This window comes from Rattus norvegicus, chromosome 14 (assembly GCF_021556685.1).
Source record: "Rattus norvegicus strain SHRSP/BbbUtx chromosome 14, alternate assembly SHRSP_T2T, whole genome shotgun sequence".
In the NCBI taxonomy this organism is placed as follows: domain Eukaryota; kingdom Metazoa; phylum Chordata; class Mammalia; order Rodentia; family Muridae; genus Rattus; species Rattus norvegicus.
In genome coordinates this window covers 75,415,001-75,435,228 of record NC_141547.1, presented here as the reverse complement: position 1 = coordinate 75,435,228, position 20,228 = coordinate 75,415,001, and the positions used below count along the sequence as shown (strand labels likewise).

Below are 20,228 nucleotides of genomic sequence, written 5' to 3'. Positions count from 1 at the left end.
CAGTGAAACCCTGTCACAATGAATTAAAAACAAAAACTAAAGAACAAACAACAAAACCCATTAACAGCCCCTCTCTGATGTTCAGGTAATTTTAGTAGCTCTATAAAATTCACATATTGTGAATAGAATCATGACTTAACAAACATATAGTCTTTTCTATATTTTGCTCTCCATGTCACCTGTTGGACATCCACAGTTAAACAAAGAAAACCCTTGTTTTCCAGCCCCAGCCCATTGGGGCAGGATACTGTGCACTGGACATTTACTTGAGCAGTAGATTGTAAAGCGCTCACTGAGTAAAAGGGCTGAGAAAGTAGAGCTGTTGCCTGGACTTTTTCGCTGGGACCAAGTACTATTAGCAAAGTTTTCCCAGAGAAGTTCTGCGTTTATGTAGACTTGAAGAATGAATGGGAGTTATTCAGAGGAAGGAAGAAGAAGGCTCCTGGGGAACTGTGGCAGGCATGGCATGAGAGCCCAGTGTACGCAAACAACAGGGAGCCAGACACAAAGCTCCTTTGTGGCACTACAGTTTTTGTGACTAAAAATGAGACCCAGGCTTCAGAAGGTGGGCTAGAGATCCCTTATAGGAACACAGGCTAAGCAGCCTTCTCCCAGAAAGGAGACTACAGTACAGTTGAATAGAAGGGACAAGTTTGTATGGCTAGCATTATAGATATGTATGGCTACCATTATAGATATCCAACATGGGAGAAGTGCATCCTTATCAGATGGACAATTTGCCTGCTCTAAAATTGCCCTTCTCCTTCTGTCTTCCCTCATGCTCGCTCTTTGCCTGCGTACCTTGGAAAAACTATTGAGCTTTCAATCTGTCTACATGCTCAAATGTCTTCAAATCAGGGTTCAAGTCTTGGCTCTGTCACTTTCTGAGCATGTGGATTAGAGGGGTCATTTAACTGGGCCCTCAATTTCCTCCTGTGAAAAGTAGGAAAATTCCCTCCAGGACCACAGAGGGACAAATTTAAAATGTAAATTCTGGCTGCAAATTCTAATGGGAGGAAATACACATAATTTGTTATTGTTATTATAATCTGGAAGTCATCGCTAACATAATGGTATAGGCTGGAGTTTCTAAATTTTCTGGCTTCCTATGTGTAACTAGGAGAAGGGAAAAAAAACCATTCTGCTATTTGCATTTAAATACAAGTCTAAATCCCTCCCCAAAGCAGTAATAGCCACCCCAAATGAATTATACATTTTCTAATTTTAAAAGGCTGTTTTATGGAAATGAGGTTATTTGTGCTGTATGGTATGTTCTTGTTGTAACAGTGCAAATGCCAAAGGGTGTGATTTATCCAGACTACAACACCAATGGGAGAGAAGTGCAAGAGTCTTATTTGCATCCCACTTTAAACACTCTGTAAATATATTACCTGCTGCCCCTCCCTCATGAGGACAGAGAAGCATCTCATCTCCTTCAGCTCAGTGACAATGATTTGTGGGAGTTATCTAACACAGAGTGCATGGAAAGTCCTGAAGAAATGCGATTTAATTTTTAAAGATCCAATGAAAGCCGATCTGTGTGTATAGCCCTGAATAATTTTTGAGTGCGAGTTTTACACCGTGTTTATGGTCACTGAAAAACGGAGCGTGTAAATCCAGTTGATTGGTTCAATGGCAATCCTCTCTTGAAGAATGTTCTTTCATGCAAGTGGCCATGTTGGTTTTCGGAGTCAATAACAGGGACCCTCTTTTCCCATGACAGGCAGGAATGGCTGTCACTCTGTGAACACAGTGACTTTGAGGCCAGAAATGAAATGCCTATAAAGTCCACAGTAACTCTTTGGCCTCTAGTCACACGATCTATGCATATGTGGGTTGGAATTGAATCTAGGGAAGGAACAGAGTTGAAAGGGAAAGATTTCCTGAAATCTTTCTCATTATTCATGGAGGAATAATGAAATAATGCCCTTTCAGATGTAAAATAATTCCCTTGGAAGAAGCAAAGGCTACCAAAAAAATACAAAATGCTAATGATTTTCCCATGAAATATGAATAGGGAAAGCTTCCTTATTTTGTTTTTAGCTTTTTTATTTTCTTCAAAACAAAATCAAGGAAAAGAGGGAGAAAACAAAACGAGCTACCTCTGGGAACTAACTTAAAATGTATTTTGTGTTACTTGTAGTAATACATTCTCATGGGCTTTTCCATGTTTTAAATAATAAAATTAGGAGTTTTTGCTGGTGACATTTGAGGCATAGCAGCAGAAACTTTCTCTCTAATGAAAAGAATTCTAGTGCGTTAAAAAAAAAAGAACATATAGTTTATAGGTGGGATGTATTTCATAAACTTCATAATATATGCTTATTTAAGGTCAGCCAAGGGGAACAAAATGTATAATGACTAGAAGAGTTAGAAATCCTTGACCCTTTTGGTACTAGCAACATCTACCATGAGAAATAAAGCTCTTAGAGGCAGGTGACATGTGGCTCTGAGTTTACAAGCCAACTAGAAATCTTTGCATTTAGAAACTGAGAAACCCAAAGAAATGGGTGCCTGGGCATGTGTGAAAGAAGGATTTAAGGATGTTGTAGCTGTATTTACATCTCAGTGAAAATGTAATACCATGAGACTGTCACCATGTTACTATGGCTAAACTGTCTTCTGAAAGAGACAGTCATTTTCCATTGCTGTGATAAAACACCATGACCTGGAGTTTGGGCTTAAGGCTTTGGAAGGATAAGCATGCATCACATCAGAGCAGAAAAGTGCAATAGCAGGCAGACATGGCCACAAGAATAGCTGAGAGCTCACATCATAAACTGAAAGCAGAAAACATTGGAATCAATAGGAAGAAGGAGGCAGAGCTATGCATCTTCCAAAATCATTCCCAGTAACATAAGGTCTCACCTTCTATACCTGTCCAAACAGTGTCACCAACTGTGGAACAAGTATTTAAACATTTGAGCCTCTGAAGGACAGTGTCATTCAGAGCACCACAGTTGTGGGTCGTGCCTTGACTGGTTTGCTTCAGGGGGACTTGCTCTTCTTCCTGAACAGATTTAAGGAGTGAACATAGAATAGAAGTGGATTCTTGAGTATTACAAGGAAAAGAATCCTTCATCAATTTTCAGTCAGAAAAGAAGACATAGTTCCTCTGTCTCACCATGGCTGGAAGATGGGCACTGGCTTGTTCCCCCTTCTCCATTGAAAGTGGCTAGTCGTGGTGGGGGGTATCCTATGGGGGCACAATAGAAATGAGGAAACCTGCCATTTATCTTCTAGACTGAGGCAATGTGAGAGTGTAGAGGACAATATTTATAGGACCAGGATGGCCAGGAAAAGTTAGATCTAATTCTATAATAGCAGAATTGTATTATTGTAATCTGATGCCTGTCAGAATTTCTTCCAACAGAGCCCCCGGTTCCACCATTAATGTGGACCTTCTTACCTCCAATATGTTCTTATGGGATTATGCTTCCATGGTGCAGAGCTTACTCCCTGGAATATTATATAGACTCTTGGTGAATAGTCACTGAACTAGGTTGATGCCATGCTTTCCTTTGACACACAAAGACGTTTACCGCTATCACTACTGAACTCTGAATTTTACAGAGAGTGAAAATCACAGCATTTCTCCTGTAAGGGAAATAAAGTAAAGCCACTGTCTCAACCGGAGGATGATTTTATAGATGTTAGGGATTTCTCACGCTGCCTCCGCCTCTCCCATCTTCAGACTCCTAGTCTTCCTGATCCCCCTTCTTCCTAGTCTTTATCTTCCACCTTGCATGTATTCACATCTTACAGAACTAACAACTGAGGCAGTCAATGATCTGATGTATTATGATACTTAGCCATATATGTGTGTGTGTGTGTGTGTGTGTGTGTGTGTGTATATATATATATATATATATATATATGTTTATACTTTAGATTGTACATTTAAGAAGTTGATCCCAGTCTGATAGATACTGTTTTTAGCTCTTACCAAGTAAGAAGTTTATTGAAAGAGATAGAGATATAGATCTACAACTGGTCAGAATACAGAGAATAATATGTGGGCATGTAACCCGAAATGGTACCACTATAATACTGCTCCCATGCATAAGGTTCAGCAAACATTGCAGGAGGCAATAGAACTGTTGTAAAGGCCAGAGGACCAGAGATTCTTCTGTAAGATAGTCTTCTAGATATTGACAGAAATGTTACAGGCATATCAAACATTTTGGTGCCTAAACAAGACCTTTCATAATAACCACATTAGTGGAATTGCCCAGACCGATAGAGGATATTTCCCAAGGCCCAGTCCTTAGGTGAGGAGCTTCAGGAAATGTGAAGAGTCAGATAGAGGGGAGAGAGGGTGGAAATGATGTAAATATAGTACTCATGTATGCCATTCCCAAAAAAGAAAAGAAAATTAAAAGAAAGGCTAGTAATTTTTCATTTTTTTCAATAGTTAGACAAACCCCTACCCAACATTCCTTTCCCCATGTAGCATAGGAATCATTCAGGTTATGAGTTTTATAATACTAAGCCCATACCCACTCACATTCCTCCTTGAAATGACCTATATCTTTTTCTGTAGATCTATACTAAAAGATCTCACAGTTTGGCCGGTGCATGGGGGCTAGGAGCATAAAAAAAAGAGATTCCATTGCCATTAGCCTTCTGAACAGTCTCTTTTCTGAAGTTTAAGCATCATTATATTGGCCAGAGTGCTTAGATGCAGAAAATAGAATCCACCCCAGCTTGTTTAAACATAAACCTTGTTCATCAAGGAACTCTGTTGCTTGTAGAACTAAGAAGAGAATGAAGGGAGTAGAGTCCAGGTTGAGCTGCCAAGAATACTGTGCTTTAGGACTGGCCTCCAAGGAAGGGCTATATTTTCTTGAATCAAACAGTTGGTGCTATAGCAACTAACTGCAAAGAATCTTTTCTCCCCCACAAGAAGACAAAGTGGGAAGGGGATGTCAAGATGGCTAAGGTTATAACTCCAAACAAGTAGCTGCAAATGTATCCGCTCACTCTTAGAATTATAGAGACCCTACCCAGTCTCTCTCTCTGTTGCCCTGTATCAGCCATATCTCAGAATGCATGCCTCAATACTGGGTCTAAACTACCCCTCTGCTCTGTGCGGTCTTCCTGATGGAGAGACCTTCCCTTTCTTGGCCTTTGCCATTTTCCCACCACTCTCAGCACATTTAAAGAGAGAGCTGGATTACCATTAAAACCTTCTTGGAAATCACCATAGTCTTTCTTCTTCCTAACCCTGTCCCTTGCCTACCACACTATCCTAACGATTACAATCATTCTTTATCCTGGATTCTTTTCAGTTTTGATTCTTCCCCTATGAACCTGTTTTTTGTTTTTTGTTTTTTTTTTTGTTTGGTTTTTGTACTGCTGCTGATAGATGATAAGTACCTATCTAGGACATTTTTCGGTTCCCTTTATCATCAGATGACCTTACCAATTCACATTTGTGAACCCAGACAAGGCCTGTTAACTTCTGACTCCTTGAGATATCAGTGGAATTTTTATTTATGACCTCCCCAAAACTCTTACGCCACCTGATCTCAGGTCACTTGTTCCATGGAACAGTGTCATGTACTGGCTCATTTTTCTTTCCTGTTTCCCCCAGATTTGTATTAAACCCTTATCTCCAGCACATCAGCATGAGGCTATATTTTGATATGTGGCTCACAGAAGATATTAAGTTAAATCGGGAACATTGGGGACACTATAAGAAAATATATCTGATATCATGTTAAGAAAAGAAACGTCTATGCAGGAACCATTGGCAATATGATCACATTGGAAGGATCATATGAGGGCACTTAGAGAAGACATCCATCTACAAGTGACAGAGGTATCAGGAGTGAACAACTCTACCAAGTCCAGCCTGTATGATCACAAGGAAGCAAATCTCTGGCTTGAAGCCAGCCTATGCGTGGTGTTTTCTGCAACATAAATGAAAGACAATTAAGATGGGATCTTTAAGACCTGAGAATTGACAGTGCTTCTTAAGTACCAACCACCTTGGATTCTCTCTTGAGCACAGTTTCCTGTTTGCCACTTGATTGCACTCATTCACTTTTCTTTTCTTTTCTTTTCTTTTTTTTTTTTATTAACTTGAGTGTTTCTTATTTACATTTCGAGTGTTATTCCCTTTCCCGGTTTCCGGGCAAACATCCCCCTATTCCCTCCCCCTCCCCTTCTTTATGGGTGTTCCCCTCCCCATCCTCCTCCCATTGCCGCCCTCCCCCCAACAATCATGTTCACTGGGGTTCAGTCTTAGCAGAACCAAGGGCTTCCCCTTCCACTGGTGATCTTACTAGAATATTCATTGCTACCTATGAGGTCAGAGTCCAGGGTCAGTCCATGTATAGTCCTTAGGTAGTGGCTTAGTCCCTGGAAGCTCTGGTTGCTTGGCATTGTTGTTCATAAGGGGTCTCGAGCTCCTTCAAGCTCTTCAAGTTCTTTCTCTGATTCCTTCAATGGGGGTCCCGTTCTCAGTTCAGTGGTTTGCTGCTGGCATTTGCCTCTGTATTTGCTGTATTCTGGCTGTGTCTCTCGGGAGACATCTACATCCGGCTCCTGTCAGCCTGCACTTCTTTGCTTCATCCATCTTGTCTAATTGGGTGGCTGTATATGTATGGGCCACATGTGGGGCAGGCTCTGAATGGGTGTTCCTTCTGTGTCTGTTTTAATCTTTGCCTCTCTATTCCCTGTCAAGGGTATTCTTGTTCCCCTTTTAAAGAAGGAGTGAAGCATTCACATTTTGATCATCCGTCTTGAGTTTCGTTTGTTCTAGGGATCTAGGGTAATTCAAGCATTTGGGCTAATAGCCACTTATCAATGAGTGCATACCATGTTTGTTTTTCTGTGATTGGGTTACCTCACTCAGGATGATATTTTCCAGTTCCAACCATTTGCCTACGAATTTCATAAAGTCATTGTTTTTGATAGCTGAGTAATATTCCATTGTGTAGATGTACCACATTTTCTGTATCCATTCCTCTGTTGAAGGGCATCTGGGTTCTTTCCAGTTTCTGGCTATTATAAATAAGGCTGCGATGAACATAGTGGAGCACGTGTCTCTTTTATATGTTGGGGAATCTTTTGGGTATATGCCCAAGAGAGGTATAGCTGGATCCTCGGGCATTTCAATGTCCACTTTTCTGAGGAACCTCCAGACTGATTTCCAGAATGGTTGTACCAGTCTGCAATCCCACCAACAATGGAGGAGTGTTCCTCTTTCTCCGCATCCTCGCCAGCATTTGCTGTCACCTGAGTTTTTGATCTTAGCCATTCTGTGTATGAATATTCTGCACATCCAGCACGATCCACTCAATGTGTGCTAACTGGATTCCCTCTGGGGTCAGCCCTGAGTCCAGATGCATTCCTCATAGACCTACCCATGACCAGAGCAGTTCACTCTGGTTCAGAAAAGGAACTTCTTCAAATTTCCTCAAATCACAATAAATACACATGAGCTTCAAGGTATCACTAATATAGACTGCATCTTCTCACAGAGACTGGTAAAGCTAAACTGCTTGAAATTGTGACTATATGTTCATTTTAGCACAGATCCCCTCTCACATACCTGCTTATTTTTCCTTCCATTCTCCACATTACTCTCTAAAATACAAAGTATCTTGACATGCATATTAGATCAATGTTTTATTGCCCAGTGACCTTTCTTGATGATAGCAATATATGCAACTTCAGCCAGGTTTACTCTTGTATGCTAAGAGCATTGAATAATCCCTGAGATGTGCCAGATAAATGATGGGTGATTAACTGAATGGTACCTGTGGGTCTCTGGCTCTTGTCATTCTCCCTGAGCTAAGTTTCTTCTGCAAATTCTGGCTTTATTTTGTGACTCTCAGTTTTAGAAAGCTGATGGTTAATAAGATGACAAAACCCACAATACTTTATGGCAAATTTCTCTTCTCTGCATATGGCCAAAAAGCTATATATTCATTCCATTAAAAGTAGAATATTTTCTACCCTGAAATTTGACCAGCTATAAAGTGGTCAGTTTAGAAACTTCAGTTAAGAAAATGCCAGGTTGACAGTAATAAAATCTCACCATGGATTTCTACTGCTCTTACTTCTCTTGTCTCTGGAACAGAATTCGTTTTACTTACTTTGACTAAAAATTTCTTTAAACAATTTAGAACATGAGCAAAATAAAGGTCTTAAAATGTTAACAAGAAGGCTGACAAGCTGTTACAGGAAACCAGGCAAGTATATACTTAACTGTTGACTGTCTCTGCTTCCCTGGAACAGCTACACAAAACAGCTAATTCACCTCTTATGAACTGGCCAACGTCATTATATGATGTGGAACTTCGGTGCCTTTGGCATGAAGCAGATGCACTAATAGCTCATCAAGTAATTGAGTAAGAGAAGAGAGACTATATATAAAACTCATGGTATACCATGTTGAATGTAGGGAAGAGTTAAACATGTTGCTGAAACCTGCCTCTGATTTTGAGACTAAAATTCCCATCATTAAATTTAACTTTCACTTGTTCTCTTTGTCTCATAGGACTCTGAACTGCATTCTCAGTTATGCCCATGATGTCTCCTCAACATGCTACCAAAATAGTGTTAAAATTTATGATCCTAAGTTTAAGACTTATCTTGACTATTCTTTCATGTATATTTCTGTCAAAACAAAATCTTTGCCTGGAGTATTGTGTTCATGTTGGGAAAGAGATCTTTTGACACCCATTCAAACTCAACTACATAAGATGGTGTGGTCCTTTCCTTTGATAGTAACTGTCATTGGCCTGGTATAGGTGCTCAAAGAGGACATGTGCAGGAAACTAGCTATTGTAGAGTAGAATCAGTCAGATGCAAGGGGGAGTGGGAGAGAGAGAGAGAGAGAGAGAGAGAGAGAGAGAGAGAGAGAGAGAGAGAGAGAGATCTAGGAGAAATGAAAATCAACCGTTAAAAGTTAAGAAATGCATTGTGTTGGATGTGATGAGAGATCTATAATTGTTCTGATCATAGGCAGAGCTCCTGGCTGGGAAGGGATTGATTAGACATTGGGGGGAGTAGACGGGAGGTAGATTTATGGTCCCTGTGAATATCAGATGAAGAGAGTGGTATTAGCTGAAAATAGAAAGGTCCATTTTTAAATCACTCTGGGAACGGAATAGCAAAATGCAGAGAAGCCCATCTTTGACTCAAGACAGTCTATAAATGGTAAGATGGAGTGCAAGGGCTATTGACAAAATTAATGAGTTGTCACTCCTCCAGTCCCTTAGCTCTTCTCCTCAGACAAGGAACCTTATGTGTCCCGGGGAATGGGAGCCTCAGGAACAAGAAGAGAGTCTTTGACCTTGTCAAAATGCATTTCTGCCTGAACGAAGCCAAAGCTATTTATCTTGTGAGATAATCCCTATTCAGAGTGTGAACATTTCTTTCCTTGTCAATTTTGGTGACTGCATCCTTTCAAAGACAACTCCCTGAAGATGTCATTCTCCTAACTGAGAAAGAGTTGTTTTCACACATAGAACATTAAGTTTGAGGACGTTCCAGAAAAGTCTAAAGAAAGCCTCTTGACGATCTCAGAGTCCTCTGTCAATTAATGTGATGACTGGCCTGTGAAACCCACAGGCCTACACTTGCCACCTTGCTTATTTCTGTCTAACAATAGATTTGCTGTAGTTTGTCCGTGTACTGCTCAGGTCACCTGGAATCTAGAATACAGTGATAGTAGATATTCCTTCTTGCCTTCTACTGTGGCTTGTCCTTCAATACTTAGCAGCCTAGCCTTGACAATTTCATGTATTAGTACATGTGATTTCTTCTTGTGTAATACTTTTCACTTGTTAAAAGAAGAATGAAAAACAGTTTGTATGATACAGGAAGGAATATCTCTGTGGTAAAAACTATAGTCTGACTTTGAGTAAGCTTAATATTCATCCCCATAAGTGAACATAAACTCCATATTCTGAATTGGGGCAGTTTAATCTGTTGTGCATCAGAAGGGCTATGAGAACTGAGTTGGGTTTTGGTGGTTCTTTTGGATTAAATGAATTTCTACACTCATGTTGAAATATCTTGGTGCTAGCCCTAAGACAAATATGTACTTTACTTTGGACCATAGCAATACAAAGTCTAATACAAAATTAATTGTTTTGTTCATAACCCTGTATGCATACAATGCTGAAGATATTCTCATATAACTCTTGGGATGCTCTTACATTTTGACTTGCATGCGTCACGTAAGATCACATGTGAAATTTTCTTATTGCTGTCATGTTGAAGGTCAGGTCAAATCTTTTCAGATTTCAGAGCATTTAGGGTTTTAAAGTATGGAAACTCAAACTGTTCCTCATCCTATTTTTTGCTCCTAGCTCTGTGGTTTGAAAACATTCTCTATTTATGATATTCACACCAGATTTTGTGTTGACTTTATACCTTACTTGATAAAAAAGACTTTTTTATGGCTGTCATGTTATAGAAATCTGTCCTCCAGAGTCTTACATCCCTAGACCAATGCAGTAGTTAACTCCATTGCAGTTGCAGTGACTGACTCAAGGAAGCTCTGTCCTCAGTGGCAATACTTTAAGATTCCCTAGAAGCGTATCATTCCATCCCGTTTATGGGTGATAACTTATATAAGTACATTGGTGTGATTCTCAATCATGAGAATACTTTTATATAAGTATCAGAAATGTGCTCCTTCAAAATTCTTCAACTAGTGTCTGAACTTCTGCAGCTACATTAATCTTCCTGGAAACAGGGCTGTTGCAGACAGAATTCAATGCAGTGGGTTTATGCCAGTTTAGAATGAACTCCAACTATCCAGCTACAGAAAATGACACCGTTAAACCTGATGACCTGAGTTAATCCCTGGGACATATGTCGTGAAAAGAGAGAATCAACTCCTTTAAATTCTCCTCATGTCCACAGACACTGTGACACATATGTGCCCACCCAGATTACACACAAATACGTGCATACAAAGCTCACATGCTATGAAGCAAAAGAAACCCTTCATATCTTAAGTTGCTTTCCTTGAGTGTTCTGTAATGGCACATGAAATTGATACCCTTCTTAAAATGCATTTGTCATCATATCTCCTTAGAATTATTTTGTTACATATATATTTATGAGCATTAAATAAGATCACACATGAAGCAATGTTTAAAGTGTACAGCACCCGACAAATGTTAGCTCTGGATATTTTTATAGCTAGCCAATAAATCTACGTGGGGGGTTTGAATAAAATGAAATTAAATGTGCCTTCTGGGGAAATAATTTTGACACATCCATAGAAAAGAGTAAAAACATACTCATCCTGGGAGCTTGTCACTTTGGCTATTTAATGCAAATCCCCAAAAGCACTGTTTTAAAAAAGGTTAAAACCTTGTCTATTTTGTTTAGCTCATGTGCTGTAAATCTTTGCACTCCAAACTCAATCCTCTAGTCAGCTGTATACAGCGTATTGGTATCACTTGGATATTTGATGGAAATGCAGAATGTCAGGTACCCCAGACTCAGTGACTCAGAATCTGTTTCTGGTGATAGCCTCAGGCTAGTAGGGCTGATATTAAATTTGAGATGAACTGTCATAAAAAGAATCTCTTGCATAAGTTTACGTTCCTACCTCATAGCAGTGAGTAGTAATTTACAAATGTTCTTTGCAGCTAATAGCAGGTGATACTGGAATTTTACCAAGTCTTATTGTTTAATAGAACCGAGTATTAACCAGCTTCCATTCTGATGAGACCATACAGTTTCTGGTAAAATAATTTCTTCCTTTTCAACCCCTCAGACACTGACTTCTGTCCATCCCCATTTCTAAGTGCCATTTCCCAATAACTAGACACACATTTTACTTGAACTCCCAGGGCCACACTTAGAAGGAATGAGAAAAATTCTCCACCAGGTGATACATAAGAGCCACACCCCAGAATCAATGAGGACAACAGAAAACAAGCAACAACACACTCACCCAACAAATCCAATAACAGACACTAGTAGCAAGGATTACAGTCTTTCAAGCACCCGGATACTTAGAAGGCAATGGAAAAACACAACAAAAAACAGAGAGGGCAAAAGGTCTCCTCTGAAACACATCAAACCTACTACAGAATGTCCTAAATATTCCGGCATAGCTGACACACAGGAAAAGACCTTAGAATAGTTTTCATGAACACAGTAGAGATCCTTAAGAAATGAATCAATCCCTTAAAGAATTCTGTGAAAATAAAGAAATAATAGAAGAAAATTAATAAAACAGTAAAATACCTGAAAGTGGAAATAAAATCAATAAAGAAAATGCAAACAGTGAATTCTAAAGAGGAAAAGATGTAGGAATTTGAACAGGAACCTCAGAGGCAACTGCACCAGCAGAATATAAGAGAACGATGAAAGACTCACAGGCCTCGAGGACATGAAAAGATGAATGGAATAAAGCAAAATTCATGTCCAGTTACGCACATGAAAATAAAAATTGAGTGTCCTCCAAGGGAGCCTCATTGGGGGAACAAACAACTCAAAGTGTAGGCTGCTTGCTCAACAGTAGGTGGACAACAGAAAGCGAACTCATCAGAATCATCTTTGGAGATCTTACAACGTCATGCCACAGATTTCCCTTTTCATTGTACCCTATTATATGTGTGTGTGTGTGTGTGTGTGTGTGTGTGTGTGTGTGTGTGTGTGTATGTGTGTATGTGTGTGTGTATACATATATATACATATATATGTATATATGTATGTGTGTGTATATATAGTCTTTCTTCCTTAGTACCTTATAGGTTTTTTAACGTATATATGGCTTCCAGTTTAGTGCTTTTATGGACTTCCAGAGTATGCAAAAGCATGCATCTGTGTCTTGTGACTTTTCTTGGGTTCTTTTCTTTAGTGTTTTTCTTCTATTCCATGTGTTAGTTTTTGTTTAATCTTATTTTATTTTATTATTATTCCTTAGAAGTTGGTATTTTTTTCTAATGAGAGACAGAAATAGGGTATATCTTTTGGGGGAGGAGGCAACATGAAACTAGGAGTAAAAGGAGAGGAAAGCATAATCAGGATATACATATTATATGACAAAAGTTTATTTTCAATGCAAGGGAAAATTTGGCATGGTTCTGGAAAGGTCCAATAATGATGAATATTAACCACCAAGTCTGTAACAAGTATTCAAAGAGGTGATTAATCGCTGGAAAATCCGATTTTTTTCCTTGGCCATCAGATCTCAAGAACCAAAGATTATCACCAAGTATATGAAAATATCATAAGGTACCTATCTTTTTTTCACAAAAATTAATAATATGATTTTATCCCAAAAGGAGCCTGGAAGTTCCATGCTTTTTGTCAATTTCTTCTTTGAATATGATACTTTAGGTTGGCAACAGCTACACAGACGTGACACTCTCTGTAACTGCTGCTATCCTTGGGATGAAGCCTCTGCCTTTGTCTGTGGTCCCGGCCTTTCTTTGGAGAAATGTAAGCAGCTTGAATATGGCATACGTTGTCCTGACCTCTCCACTGTCTCATGCCATGGCTCTCAGGAGAAGGCAAGAGCTCACATGCAGCTCTCTGTGGGAAATGTCCCTTGGACACAGGACCAGTTCAAGCGTCATTGAGCAGAAGCTTTTCATCCCTGCAGAGGCTCTTTCCACTTGATTTTGTTATTTTGATCTTTTGAGAATCTTTTCAATGCCAACAAAAGTCAATACATTCTTCTGGGAGAAGCCATCAGAGCAATGGTAATGAGTTGTTCAAGGGGCCATGTCATGGGCATAAACTCTGGGGAAATATAGGCACTTTGTTCCTGAAACTCACACTGTGTGACCTGCTTGCTGTGTGAAATGTTAATATTTTTCTCTGTGCTTCCTTCCTGTTACCAACACGAAGCAATCTCAGAGGGGCAGGGCGTTCGCTGTACTTTTGTGAACACTGAATGCAGCCATGCCCGACGTCAGCGTGTGAGTCAGAGCACTTCGCGAGGATGTGTGACTGTTCACTTCATTCCTAACACCTTCGAGGAGGCTCAGATGTATATGTTTAGAAGGAAGAAAGTCGGATCTGGCTTTCTTGGTGAACTATCAGAATCATATGGTCTATATATAACTTTAGTGATCTCTGACTACTTCAGGCTTATCGCGATGGAAATCGTGTCATAATCTTGCCTCCTTAGCTCCGGGTGTTTCTCTAATCACTGAAATGCCAAATCCTTTCAGCTTTCTCAGTGAATCCACCTCCAGTGCTATATAGTCTATGATGTTAAGACTAGGCAACCCCAAGTTGCATGTTTTTCTTTTATCAACATTTAAGTAAAATAAAGATACTCTTCCCAAATCACATAAAGAAGTATGTTTAAAGCTGGGAATATGGCTCAGTATATAATGCACTTGCCATGGAATAAGGAAGCTTGGAGTACAGCTGTGCAGAACCCAGATGAATACTAGGAGGGCATGCTAAGGTAATTGGAATCCTAGTGCTTATGAAGAAGGACAAAGGATCTCTGTGACTAGCTAGCTAGTGTAGCCAGAATTAGGGACTCCAGAATCAGCCAGAGTCCCTGATTTAGAATATAAGGTGGAGAGCAAGAGAAGGTGATACCTAATGTCAATTTCTGTACATGAGTATACAGATAACAATATAAAAGTAACTAATACACCGAGCAAATAGATTGAAGGATAGATGGGTAGGTCTGTGATAGAGCAAGTAGGATCACTTGCAAATGGAAAATTTTGCTCTATGAATTAAGGATTTCAGTGCATATGGTAAAACTCATTCAGCTTTGTTCTGTGCCTGAAGATCCCACAGCAGAATGTTGGACAAAGTGAGTTATTGTGTGCGATTAGCCCTGCATCCTGGAAGATATTCTCTATTGTCCCTGTTTTCTTCCTGGAGACCTTACAAAGTCCGACGATGCTGTGTGTGTTAGAGAGTGGGGAGGTTGCTGTTGTAGAACTCTGAAGTGGAGGTTGAGACTCTGACTTTAGTTTCCAACATGAGGCCCAAAGTGGAACAAATAAGGTTGCAGAATTATCCAGTCCAAACTCCACCTGTGAGCCTGGACTGTGACCTTCAGCTAGTATGGATGGAGCTTCTCTGAGCTCCAGCTTCCTTGTGTGTCAAAATCATAGAGTTTCCATGAAAATAAAATGATCTATGTGAACGTGAAAAATTTACGGTACTGTAAAACTCAAGTGGGCATCAGATCATTTATTCTCAAGCCTACCTAGGAACAGACAAGGCTAGAATGAAAGAAGATGATATAATGTACAATTAGATTAAAATCTAATGTCTTATAATTTTGTAAATTTTAGCATTTTCAGAGCAAAAATTAAAACCCATTTCCATGGCATTTTGTTGCTGTTGTTGTTTGGATTTTTGTTTGTTTTCTTTTGTTTTCCTAAATCTGGATCTTGATTCCAGAATCTCATAACTAGCTAGACAGTCAGTCCATCGCTTAGCTGTATTCCCAGCCCATTTTACTTTTATTTTTTGCCTTTTGTTTTATTAATTTACTTGTTGAGACAGGGTTCCCATAGCTGTCCAGACTGACCTTCTATGATCATCAAAGCCTATTCAACCAACCGCACTTTTCTACTTTTGTTTGTGGGATGTGGTTGAAGTGTGAGTAGGTCTGTGTCCAAGGATTCAAGTCAGGTATCAGGGATCTTCCCTCGTTGCTCCCTGCTCTACGGCCTTGAGAAGATGTCTCTCACTAAATCAGAAGTTTGGCATTTCACGTAGGTGGCTGCACAGTAAGGCCTCTGAGCTCTGATTCTCCTGTCTCTATCCCTGCCCCACCCCTCCCTGTGCACCAGTTTAAAGTTTATAGTGGGGCAAAACTACATCTAACTGTTTATGAGGGAGCCAGGATCAAAAGCCTGGAGCTCTGCATTGCCATAGCAAGCATTGTTCCTCGCTGAGCATCCCCCTAGCTGCCCATCTTTTCTGCTTTTAATGTTATTCATTCTGTAACGTTTATGCTTTCCACTTTGGCAAGATTATTAGCCATGCTATATTTTCAAATTTAACAATCTTTGCATTATTTCTGCTCTCTAAATTTGTCTATGTAGCACTAAGTTCCAATGACAGGATACTCTGTTTTTATTTTTTGATTAATTTTCTTTCCATGACTTTTCATGAAAATCTAATTAAGATCCACACAGAAGCTGACCTCATTGGGGTCACCACTCTGGGTTTCCTCTTTTTACATATCCAAACACTGCTGTCTGTAACCGAACTTGACAGATATCCATTTCATATCCGGCATTTGTTTAACCACTTAGACCAGGCCTTTCTACTGACTTGAACTTTAATCCTGGGTATGTGAGAAACCTTCATTAATGATACAGTTGTGCACACAGATAAGCTCAATTTTTACACCTGCTTATTTGCTCTCTTTGGTTTTTGCAGTCTTTTCTTGTTTCTCCATCATCGTCATGTCTTGTTCTTCTGCCCAGCTGTTTGCCTTTGCTAGGCAGAGCGGAGGCTCTTCACAGACTCCTACCACTTGATAGACCCCACTGTGGGATCTCTGGGATGAATCAGAAGCATAGGAGAGGCCTGAAATGCATGCCCAATCCAGGATCTTGCTGAGCCCAAAGCTTGCCATTTAGTGTGGTTAGCAAGCTACTGATGTAACCTCTGCCTCCACTCCAGTAGTGGAGTTATCAGCCATGTTAGGCTTATTTATAGAGATGCTGGAATTTCAAACTTAGTTCCTGATGATGTCACAGCCAGTGCTGTTACCCACTCTTCCATGATCACAGTCCCTTTAACTGCATTTATATGAGACCCTCCCACGCTTTAGTAATTAGAAAAACTTTCCATGCAACTGTAACTTTTAGGCTTAATGGATAACAAATGAAGTGTGTGTGTGTGTGTGTGTGTGTGTGTGTGTGTGTGTGTGTGTGTGTGTATGTGCGCGAGCACATGTGTGCATGTGTGTACGCCAGTTGTTGATGCCCTGTGTGTGTCTCTGTTTTCTTTCCACCTTACTTTTAAAGAGAAAAGACTTTCAATGAACATACAGATGAGCATTTGTCTGGATTGTTTGTTTGGTCAGTGTACCCCTAGATTCAGCCTATCTTTGTCTTCCATACACTGGAGGCTACAGGGATGCTGGCTGCTGGCTGTGTGGGCTCTGAGGGTCCAGATTCAGACCCTCATTCTTATATAATGAGTGTTTTATCCACTTCAGGACTTTCTCGCTCCCAAACACTAAATTTTAGGTCAATTAGAACTCGGAGTAATACATGAAAAAAATTAAAAATCTTTCCCCCACAGTTTCTTTCATATGTCTAAAAAAATTGAACCCCTTCTCTTTAATTATTATTTCTTAGGGAAATACAACTACTATCTAATGATGGTGGCACACAGAATAGTAGATTTTAAACGAATGCCAGTAACTTCCAGTATACTTCAGCAGTAACCACTAAAGCACATAGCATGGTGCACTAGATATTGTTAATGCTATGACATCATTCATCTTTCCTCTTTAAAAATTTTATTTGGAGATATAAACGTTTTCCCAGGGGTCAGTTTACCCCAGTTTTTAATCCATAGCATCTGTCATATAATTTGCCTTTATTTTATTCACACTCTGCTATTTATTTTCTTTAAATAGAAAACTTGCATATAAAGAAACTCATTGACATTGGCTATTATCAGAAACTCTAAAAAAAGAATCAGGACATTTGAGCACAAAGTGTCACATCTTTCATGTCCTCTGCCTTAGCCCATGATATGATTGGTATGGTTTAAAGTCGTTTTCAAAACTTTATTTTGGGGTTCTTTTTAAACACCGCCTTTTATATCAATCTTTTTTCCAGGGCTCCAATGAATGTCCTTTCCTGCTGTGGTCCCACAGCATGCTTTACATATCTCAGTTAGAACGATTCCAACCATGTATTATACACATAGATATGGGCAGAGGCAGAAGAAGAGTCAGACAGAGGCATAATAATTGTGTATATACTCACTAATGCCATGTGTGAAAAACTGTACAGGCCCCACCTCCAGATGAAGTACAAGAAATCAATGGCTGCTAAAAGAGGGTTAATTGATTTTATTCAGAGTCAAGCCCTGAAAGACTAACCCCAAATGATCAGTCTTAAACAGTTGTTTACATGAGCAACGCACCAACTCTTTTTATTTATTTGATATTTTTATTTACATTTCGAATGTTATCCCCTTTCCCAGTTTCCTGTCCATAAACCCCATATCCCATCCGCCTTCCTCTTCTTCTATGAGGGTGTCCCCCAACCCATTCACCCACCCCTACCCACCTCCCTGCACTCATATTCCCCTACACTTGGGGTTCCAGGTTTGTCAGGACCAAGAATTCTCCTCCTAATGATGCCCAACAAAGCCATCCTCTGCTACATTTGCAGCTGGAGCCATGGGTCTGTCCATGTGTACTTTCTGGACAGTGGTTGAGTCCCTGGGAGCTCTGGTTGGTTGGTATTGTTGTTCTTATGGAGATGCAAGCTGTTTGAACTCCTCCAATCCTTTCTCTAACTCCTCCAATGGGCACCCCATTCTCAGTTCAATGGTTGGCTGTGAACTTTCACCTCTATGTTTGTTATGCTCTGACAGAGCCTCTCTAGAGATAGCTATATTAAGCTCCTGTCAGCAAGTACTTCATGGGATCAGCAGTATTGTCTGGGTTTGGCTCTTGGATGTATATGGGCAGGATCCCCAGACACAGAAGGAACTGAATTGCCATTCCTTCAGTCTCTACTCCGAACTTTGACTCCATACTTCCTCCTATGAGCATTTTTATTCCCCCTTCTAAGAAGGACTGAAGCATCTGCACCTTTACTATGTTTAGGTATGGAACTTGAATTCCTGATCTTTCCAAGACTTTTAACAAGAAGGGGTATTGAATTTTGTCAAATGCTTTCACAGCCTCTAATTGAGATGTTCATGTGTTTTTTCTTTGAATTTTTTTGTATAATGGATTATGTGATGGATTTCTTTATATTGAACCATCCCTATATCACTAGGATGAAACCTACTTGATCGTGTTAGATGATCATTTTGATGTGTTCTTGGATTCGGCTTGTGAGAATTTTGTTAAGTATTTTTGTGTTGATAGTCATAAGGGAAATTGGTCTGAAGTTCTCTTTCTTTTTTGGGTCATTGTGTGTTTTAGGTATAAGTGTTATTGTAGCTTTGTAGAAGGAATTGGGTAGTGTTCATCTGTTTCTATTTTGTAGAGTAGTCTGGACAGTATTGGTATTAGGTCTTCTATGACAGTCTGAGAGTATTCTACATTAAACCCTTCTTGTTCTGGGCTTTTTGGGGGGTTGGGAGACTTTTCATAACTGCTTCTAATTCTTTAGGAGTTATAGGACTGTTTAAATCGTTTATGTGATCCTGATTTAATTTTGGTACCTAGTATCTGTCTAGGTAATTACCCCATTTCCTCCAGATTTTCCAGTTTTGTTGAGTATAGGCTTTTGTAGTAGGATCTGATGATTTTTTGAATTGCTTCAGATTCTGTTGTTCTTGTCTCCCTTTTCATTTCTGATTTTGTTAATTTGGATACACTGTCTGTGCCCTCTGGTTAGTCTGGCTAAGGGTTTATCTATCTTGTTGATATTCTTAAAGAACCACTTCCTGGTTTTGTTGACTCTTTGCATAGTTCTTTTTGTTTCTACTTTGTCGATTGCAGCCCTGAGTTTGATTATTTCCCACTGTCTACTCCTCTTGGGTATATTTGCTTCCTTTTGGTTAGAGATTTAAGTGTGCTATTCAGCTGCTAGTGCATGCTCCCTCCAGTTTATTTTTAGAGGCATTTGGAACTGTGAGTTTTCCTCTTGGCACTGATTTTATTGTGTCCCAGAAGTTTGGGTATGTTGTGTCTTCATTTTCATTAAATTCTAAACAGTCTTTAATTTCTTTCTTTATTTCTTCATTGACCAAGTTATCATTGAGTAGAGCGTTGCTCAGCTTCCGTGTGTATGTGGGCTTTCTTTCATTTGTTTTTGTTGTGAAGGCAGACCAGCCTCAGTCTGTGGTGATCTGAAAGGATGCATGAGATTATTTCAATCTCTTTGTTTCTGTTGAGGCTGGTTTTGTGACCAATTATATGATCTATTCAGGAGAAGATACCATGAGATCCTGAGAAGAAGATATATTCTTTTGTTGTAGGATGAAATGTTCTATAGATATCTGTTAAATCCATTTGGTTCATAATGTTTGTTAGTTTATCTGTGTCTCTGTTTAGTTTCTGTTTCCATGATCTGCCCAATGATGAGAATGGGGTGTTGACA

At 39.6% G+C, this 20,228-nt stretch overlaps 1 long non-coding RNA gene across 2 annotated transcripts in view; it reads left to right on the top strand.

Moving 5' to 3' along the window:
* Positions 1–18,620: 18,620 nt before the first annotated feature.
* LOC148001395 (uncharacterized) overlaps positions 18,621–20,228 on the top strand; it is a 73,777-nt gene continuing 72,169 nt past the window's right edge. For both annotated transcript variants that reach the window (XR_015637080.1, XR_015637081.1), the window contains exon 1: positions 18,621–18,781. This is a non-coding gene — a long non-coding RNA (uncharacterized LOC148001395). The remainder of the gene's footprint in view (positions 18,782–20,228) is intronic.